At 40.2% G+C, this 7,769-nt stretch overlaps 1 pseudogene; it reads left to right on the forward strand.

The window, feature by feature from the left end:
* Window positions 1-665: 665 nt before the first annotated feature.
* LOC114489164 lies at window positions 666-2,004 on the forward strand (annotated as a pseudogene).
* The last annotated feature ends 5,765 nt before the right edge of the window (window positions 2,005-7,769 follow it).

The raw sequence follows: 7,769 nt of genomic DNA on the forward strand, positions 1-7,769 counted from the left end.
TCCCTCTGCTATGTTATGAAGTCCTTAGTGTGTCACGCCTGGGTCCACCAGACAGGAGCCCAGTGTCCAGAAGACAGATGGCTGTGTACTTTCTCAGCATAGTCCCACACCTCTGATAGAGGCAAGCCCAGAGACCTCAGTGCAGAGAACTGTGCGGATATCAGGGCTCAGGTTAGCATGAGTGAGACTTCAGGAGGTTCTGGAGTCCTGGATCTCATATTTCTTCAGACTAACAGCCACTCTAGAAGGAATTTGTTTGCCTAGAGTTTAATATCAACATGCACCACTTATAACTTTTTAATATTACAGCAAGAGTCTTGGTAAGGAACCATGAGAAATAGGTAAGATTTATCTCCTAAGATCTACCTCCGGGGATGGATACATTTTTTTTTTTGGAGAATATGCTTTCATTTTGTTATTCTCCCCATGGTTAGTTAAGAAAAGATCCCATGATGTTATTATGGTTAGCTCCAGTTAAAGCTGATGTTCCAGTAGAGTAGCCACTACTGACATGTGGTTATCAAGCAACTGAAATGTGGCTAGTGCAACTGAGAACCTGAATTATTAATTGAAAGTGAAAAGTTGGCAGAGCTGGCACTCACTGTAGCTTCAACCTGAGTCTCAGCTTTCTCACCTTCCTCCCTGAACAATATGAGATTCAGTACATGCTCCAGCTTCTCCACAAGCTACTGGAACCTGGGCTCCATGCAGTTGCCCAGCTACTGGGTTTGAACAGCCAGCCAGCAGCACAGCCAGCAGCACAGCCAGCCAGCAGTGCAGCCAGCATCTATGCAGGTGCTGGGGGCTCTGGCTCCCGCATCTGGGTGTCCTTGCTCCACCAGCGTGCAGAGCAGCTGGGGATCTGAGGGCCCAGCTGTAGGGATGGCCAGGGGTCTGGTGGACATAGGGGGCATCCAGAGTGAGAAGGAGACTATGCAATGTCTGAATGACCACCTGGCCTCCTACCTGGAGAGGGTGAGTAGACTGGAGGCTGATAATTGGAGACTGGAGATCAAAATCTGGGAACACTTAGAGAAGAAGGGACCCTAGGTCAGAGACTGGGGGCATTATTTCAAGACCACAGGGAATCTGAGGACTCAGATCTTTGCAAATGCTGTGGACAATACCTGCATTATTCTGCAGATTGACAATGCCTGTCTTGCTGCTGATGACTTCAGAGTCAAGTATGAGACAGAAGTGGCCATGCGCCAGTCTGTGGAGGATGACATCAGTGGGCTCTGAAATGTCATTGATGACACCAGTGTCACTCGTCTGCAGCTGGAGACAGATCAAGGCTCTCAAGGAGGAACTGGTCTTCATGAAGAAGAACCATGAGGAGGAAGTAAATAGTCTACAAAACCAGATTGCCAATTCTGGGTTGACCGTGGAGTTGGATGCCCCCAAATCTCAGGACCTCGGCAAAATTGTGGCAGACATCCAGGCCCAGTGTGATGAGCTGGCTCGGAAGAGCCAAGAGGATCTAGACAAGTACTGGTCCCATCAAATTGAAGAGAGCACCACAGTGGTCACCTTGCAGACCGCTGAGATAGGCGCTGGTGAAATGACACTCACAGAACTGAGACATACAGTCTGGTTGTTGGAGACTGACCTGGACTCAATGAGGAATCTGAATGTCAGTTTGGAGAACAGCCTGAGGGAGGTGGAGATGCACTATGCCAGGCAGACGGAACAACTCAATGGGATCCTGCTGCACCTGGAGTCAGAGCTGGCCCAGACCTGGACAGAGGGGTGGTGCCAGGCCCAGGAGTATGAGGTCCTGCTGAACATCAAGATCAAGCTAGAGGCTGAGATTGCCACCTACCGCAGCCTACTGAAAGAAGGGGAGGACTTCAGTCTTGTTGATGCCCTGGACAAGAGCCACTCCTTACAAACCATCCAAAAGACCACGACCCACAGGATTGTGGACGGCAGAGTGGTGTCTGAGGTCAATGACACCAAAGTTTTGAGGCATTAAAGGCAGCAGAAGTGCAGCCTCCCATGGCAGGACAGAAAGCCAATAAAAAGTTCATTGAAAAATTTAAAAAAAAAGAAATTGAAAAGTTGGTATAGTATAAAATATTTTTGATTAAATAAACTTTATTGTTTTGGTAGGACCACATTTCACTCTATTAAAAATTTAGTGTCCAAATTCATGGGAGTTATATATGTAAAGGACATACAGAATTTTAAAAACTTAGTAAGAAAAAAAGAATATAAAATATCTCATTTAACAATTTTATATTGATTATATATTGAAATGATATTTTGTACGTATTGTATTAAATCTTGTTCTTCTTTTTTAAATCATCACCTGATATGTTTATTGATTTTAGAGCGGAAGAGAGAGAGAGAGAAACATTGATTGGTTGCCTCCCATATGCAACCTGACCAAGGACTGCACACACAACCTAAGTATGTGCCCTGACTGAATATCAACCCCACAACCTTTTGATGCATGGGATGACACTCCAACCAACTGACCCACCTAGTCAGGGCAAATCTTGTTCTTAAAATTAATTTTATCTGCTTCTTTTTACATTTCCAATGTGGCTACTACAATATTTAAACTTACATATTGGGGGGTGGGTGGAGGTGGAAATGTTATAGGGGGGATAAATGGTAATGGAAAAATACAATAAAAAACAAAATAAAAATTTACATCCATAGCTCATAATATATGACAAGTGGACAGTGCTAGTCTATGACTCACTAAGAAGAAAAGAATAGGCTATATCGAGGAAAGAGCTCCAGACTCCTTGTTCTCATGGGGAAGAAGAAGGGACTCCTGCTGAGCAGCGTACAAAGAAGGAGCCATGAGAGAGGAAGAAAGTAGGATGGAGGGAAGGGGTGTGACACTAGATGAAGAATAAAAGTTCAGGACCAGAAACAGCATAAGCCCCTGTATTCATTTCCTATTGCTCCTGTAACAAATTGGCACAATCTTTCTCACTTAAAACACACACACACACACACACACAACACAAATATATAACAGCTCTGGAGGTCAGAATGTAACCAAACACAGGTCTGGTTGCCTGCCACTACAAAAGCCAATATTCGGGAGGCAAGTGCTGATGTAAAAGGAAAGTGCTTTACTCAGATGCCAGCCATCTGGAAGATGGGGGACTCATGTCACAAAGCTCATCCCCTGCAAAGAGAGGGTAGTCACATGTCAAAGCCTATCTTCACATTCAGTGGAGATGGAGGTTTTGATGTAGAATGAGAGGGGAACAGAAAAAAGAGATCAAGGGAGGGGATGGAAAAGTTCTCTATGAGCAGACTAGCACAGTCCATTTCGACAAGGCAAGGGATGGTCCGGTGTGCAGCAAATTGGTTTAGTCATCCTGGATTCACATGTCATCCTGACTTTACATCATCCTGAGTCCATGGTCTAAGGTCAGCAAATCTCATGGAACTGGGATGCCTGAAGGTTGGAGTCTGTGTCTCTTGAAGTTAGTTACTAGGATTCTTATTCAAACATGCTGTTTCTCTACAAGCTAAATATTAGTCAGAGTCAGCACATACAGAAGCAATGTCAAAAGAATTGTGAAGTGGATTACAATTTTCCACTACTACAATTTTCTACTGTCATAATTCCCCAGTCATTTTTCTTCCATTTCCATGGTAGTTAAAGGGTTGTGGACAAAATATTTCAAAAAAAAAAAAAAAAAAAAAAACTAGAGAAATCCAGGATGCAGTCTAGTTCATAGGTGAAAAATAAAATTTTACAGACAATTAACTGAACTACTGCCCAATTTTCTCCCCTAAAATCACCTTCATCTTTGTTAAACAGCCAAATTAAGACCACTTCATTTACTGTATTAAGTCCATTTTCAGTTCTACCTGATTATTTGCATGAACACAAGAGGAATAGCAATTGATCATATGGGCTTTCTTGTATTTGCTTTGCTGGAACGTTACAAGGAATTTCTACAGTGAAATTTAATTAACCTCTCAAGGCAGGAAAGATTAGTGGCACAGTTGCCACCAGGCTTTACCTTCAGTATCTGCAGATTTAGGTGAGTTTCTCCAGTTCTCAGGGTCCCCTAAATGTCTTGAGGTTCTTCCTGGCCATCTCCCAAGAAAGCAACCTTCACTCCTTACCTGGAAAGGTAAGATCACATGGTATCTGTTAAAAGTGACATCATATGGTATTTGTCTTTCACTGCCTGACTTTTTTCACTTAGCATAATGTTTTCCAGCTCCATCCAAGCTGTTGGAAAGGGTAGGAGCTCCTTCTTTCTTTCTGCTGCATAGAATTCCATTGTGTAAGTGTACCATAGTTTTTTGATCCATTCATTTACTGATGGCCATCTTGGTTGCTTCCAGCATCTAGCTATTGTAAATTGTGCTGTTATGAACATTGGGATGCATAGGTTCTTTTGGATTGGTGTTTTAGTATTCTTAGGATAGAGTCCCAGCAGTGGAATTGCAGGGTCAAAAGGCAGATACATTTTTAGTTTTCTGAGGAAGTTCCATACTGCTTTCCATAGTGGTTGTACCAGTCTGCAGTCCCACCAGCAGTGCACTAGGGATCCCTTTTCTCCACAACCTCTCCAACACTTGTTGTTTGTTGCTTTGTTTATGATGGCCATTCTGACTGGTGTGAAGTGGAATCTCACTGTGGCTTTAATTTGCATCTCTCTGATAGCTAGCGATATTGAACATCGTTTCATGTGTCTTTGGATTTTCTGTATGTCCTCCTTGGAGAAGTGTCTGTTCAAGTCCTTTGCCCATTTTTTAATTGGGTTACTTGTTTTCTTAGAGTGGAGTCTTGTAAGTTCTTTATATATTTTGGAGATTAAACCCTTGTCTGAGGTATCATTGGCAAATATGTTTTCCCATACAGTTGGTTCCCTTTTAATTTTGATACTGTTTTCTTTAGCTGTGCAGAAGCTTTTAATTTTGATGAGGTCCCATTTGTTTATTCTTTCCTTTATGTCCCTTGCTCTAGGGGACAAGTCAGTAAAAAAGTTTCTTCGTGAAATATCTGAGATTTTCCTACCTACCTTCTCCTCTAGGACTTTAATGGTATTCCTTGAAACTTTTTTTGCTGACATCCAGTGTCTAGGCATGTCTCTCTCAGAAATATCATTCTAGTCAAAGTCTTGGTTAATAAAACCACAATTGGAAACTGGAAAAAAAAATCAGATTCCTATTGGATCCATGCAAATAAACATATTGCCAAAAAATAATAATACTCACTTATTAAGAGTTTCCAAATTCTGGAGGGATCAAGTAGGCAGAAAAATATAAATGCTTCAATATTGCTACAATTTATCAGATTGCTCTGAGAAAACAAATGAAAACAAAAACAGTAATATTTTCAACAAAGTCACAAGAACTACAATTATTCTCAGTTCATTCACTACCATGATCAATTCCTGTTTGTCCCCATTATCCTCCAGTATCTCTATAAACCCAGTCATTTTCCAGAGCCCTAAAATTTCCCATCTATTTCAAGGGTCTGATTTGAAAATTTATTCTCAGAAATTCATATCTTAGAATAAAGCAGACAATGTAACATATTCACAAAGGCATCACAGTAAAAACGACTGTCTCAAAATGACAAAAAAATACTTAAAATGACAAGGTTATAGATCTGAGTATAATTCAACTGACAAAGGAATTTGCCTTTTGAGGAACATTTGAAGATAATAATCCAGTTATAAATGAATGTACATCAGATAAGAAATAAATTAATTTGTTTCCCACTGTCAATTGTACTTGGGACTTTTCTTAGGAAATACCAAATTGTTTTGGAAAGTCAGAGGGAGAGGTTTGGGTGGTTTCCTTTGTCATTAAAATTATTATTCTGCTTGGTAGGGGACTGGTTTGTTTTAGTCTGGCAAATGTGACTCAGCTCTGTATGGAAAACCCACAGAAGCAAAGTGGTGGGCAGGAGCCAGACCTTCAAACAGAGTTTTCCCATGGGAATCAGGCCTAGAAAATGCATACAGACTGTTATGGCTTGCTCTTGCTAAAATTCCATCACCCTGGTCTAAAACAACAAATGTGTATTGTCTGTCTTCAAGGTAATTTCCAAAGCTTGTGTGAATTTTCCCAAAGACAGAGCTAATCAGCTTGCTGCCATTCCCCTCTGCATGTTATTTTCCTTTCCTTTATTATACCTAAAATGTAGACAGTACTATTCTATGTAATAGATAATAAATCCTTCTTTGATGTAAGACCCAAGAAAAGCAATAAAAGTTTGTCCAGGCAATGGTTGGGGCACTCTCCTCTTGAGAGAGTGGCCGTGCTATCCCTTTTTCTCCACAGGATCACTGTCTCCTGTGCATTTATTTTCTCTTTCAGTCACAACAGGTGGACTCTGCGGGCCAGAGTCCACCACACTGCTTCACCATCTCTCTATGTGCCTTTCCTTTTCTTCCTTATTTCTTCTTTCCCATTCCCATTTCCCTTCTTGAGTATTCCTTCTCCAATGTCCTTCCTTCCTGTATGTTCCTTTCCTTTATCCTTTCACACATTTTTCACTTCCTAAATTCCTCCTCTTTTTACTTCTTCCCTCTTACATAAACCTTCTTCAACTTATGTAGATGCTCTTTGACTTACGCAGACCCTCTTAGTTTGTTTCTTCTTAACTCATTCACAAATAACCAACTTTAGAACAATTTACTTTTGATTCTATTTCCTTCAAAATATATTGCCATAATTTACACCATTTACTACCAAAACCATATTTTCCCCAACTCCTTAGAATTTCCAATTTCTAGTGACAACTACAATTAAGTAATGAGCATTCTTTAGACTGGCAAATTTATGAATACATTTTACAACTTTCAGAGATAGTTTTTTCCATTGGCAAATACATTTACCTTTTTAAAAGACATAACTGAGGTAATATAAAATTTTTAATACAGGCAAAAACAAACATATTGTACATGTTAATAAATTTAAAAATCATTAATTTAATTTAAGCCATCTATTTGGATTCTTGGTGATTACTGCATTCCTTTAGTGTGCTCAAAAGTGAGGTGTTTCATTATTGAGTGACCTTGACAACTTTAGGAGGTTGGAGAAGAGGTGGGGGAGATATTAAACTTGGGCATGTTCTTGGGACGGTAGTTTTTGGGCCTCCAGAAGGAGGATACAGAGTGTTTAAAAAGACTCATTTCTCCCCTTTTCTTCCTGAGCTTTACTGTCTAAGAGGGAGTGAAGTCTTTTCCTCCTCTTTGAACCATCAATTTAAATTTTTTCTGAGTAGAACCCTTATGATGAATGACATGAAAGCTTGCACATAAGACATCTCATTCCATTTACCAGATCTTTGGCAAAGCAATTCTAATTAGTCTAAAATGTGACCTAATAGACTCTCTGATGTGATCAAAGAAACAAAAACAAAATCTAAAGCACAAAGTTCAAACAAAGGAGTACTCTCAAATTAAAACCTCTAAAAGGAGGGACTGGAACACTAGCATTAGAGTTTTATCTCACACCAACCTGTACCACAAACAGCCCTGATGAGGTCCAAATGGCACAAAGCCCAAACTGCAGAGATGAAGAATTCCTGGTGTGTACAAAACAGCAAAGATCAACCCAAATCCTCTAAAGATAAGAAAGCAAGCAAAATAAGTGTAACCAAAACAGATGAATGAGAGAAACAGGCAAGAGCTCTCAAAACAGAAACTGACTTCTTCCTGTGGAGGAACAGAGAAATAAAACTAATAGACAATTAAAATGCAATATGCAACAAGAAAAGCAAACAATACCCAAAATCTATGTACCAAAACAAACCCAAAGAGCACTTT

The sequence above is a fragment of the Phyllostomus discolor genome, chromosome 14 (assembly GCF_004126475.2).
Source record: "Phyllostomus discolor isolate MPI-MPIP mPhyDis1 chromosome 14, mPhyDis1.pri.v3, whole genome shotgun sequence".
NCBI classification, from domain to species: Eukaryota; Metazoa; Chordata; class Mammalia; order Chiroptera; family Phyllostomidae; genus Phyllostomus; species Phyllostomus discolor.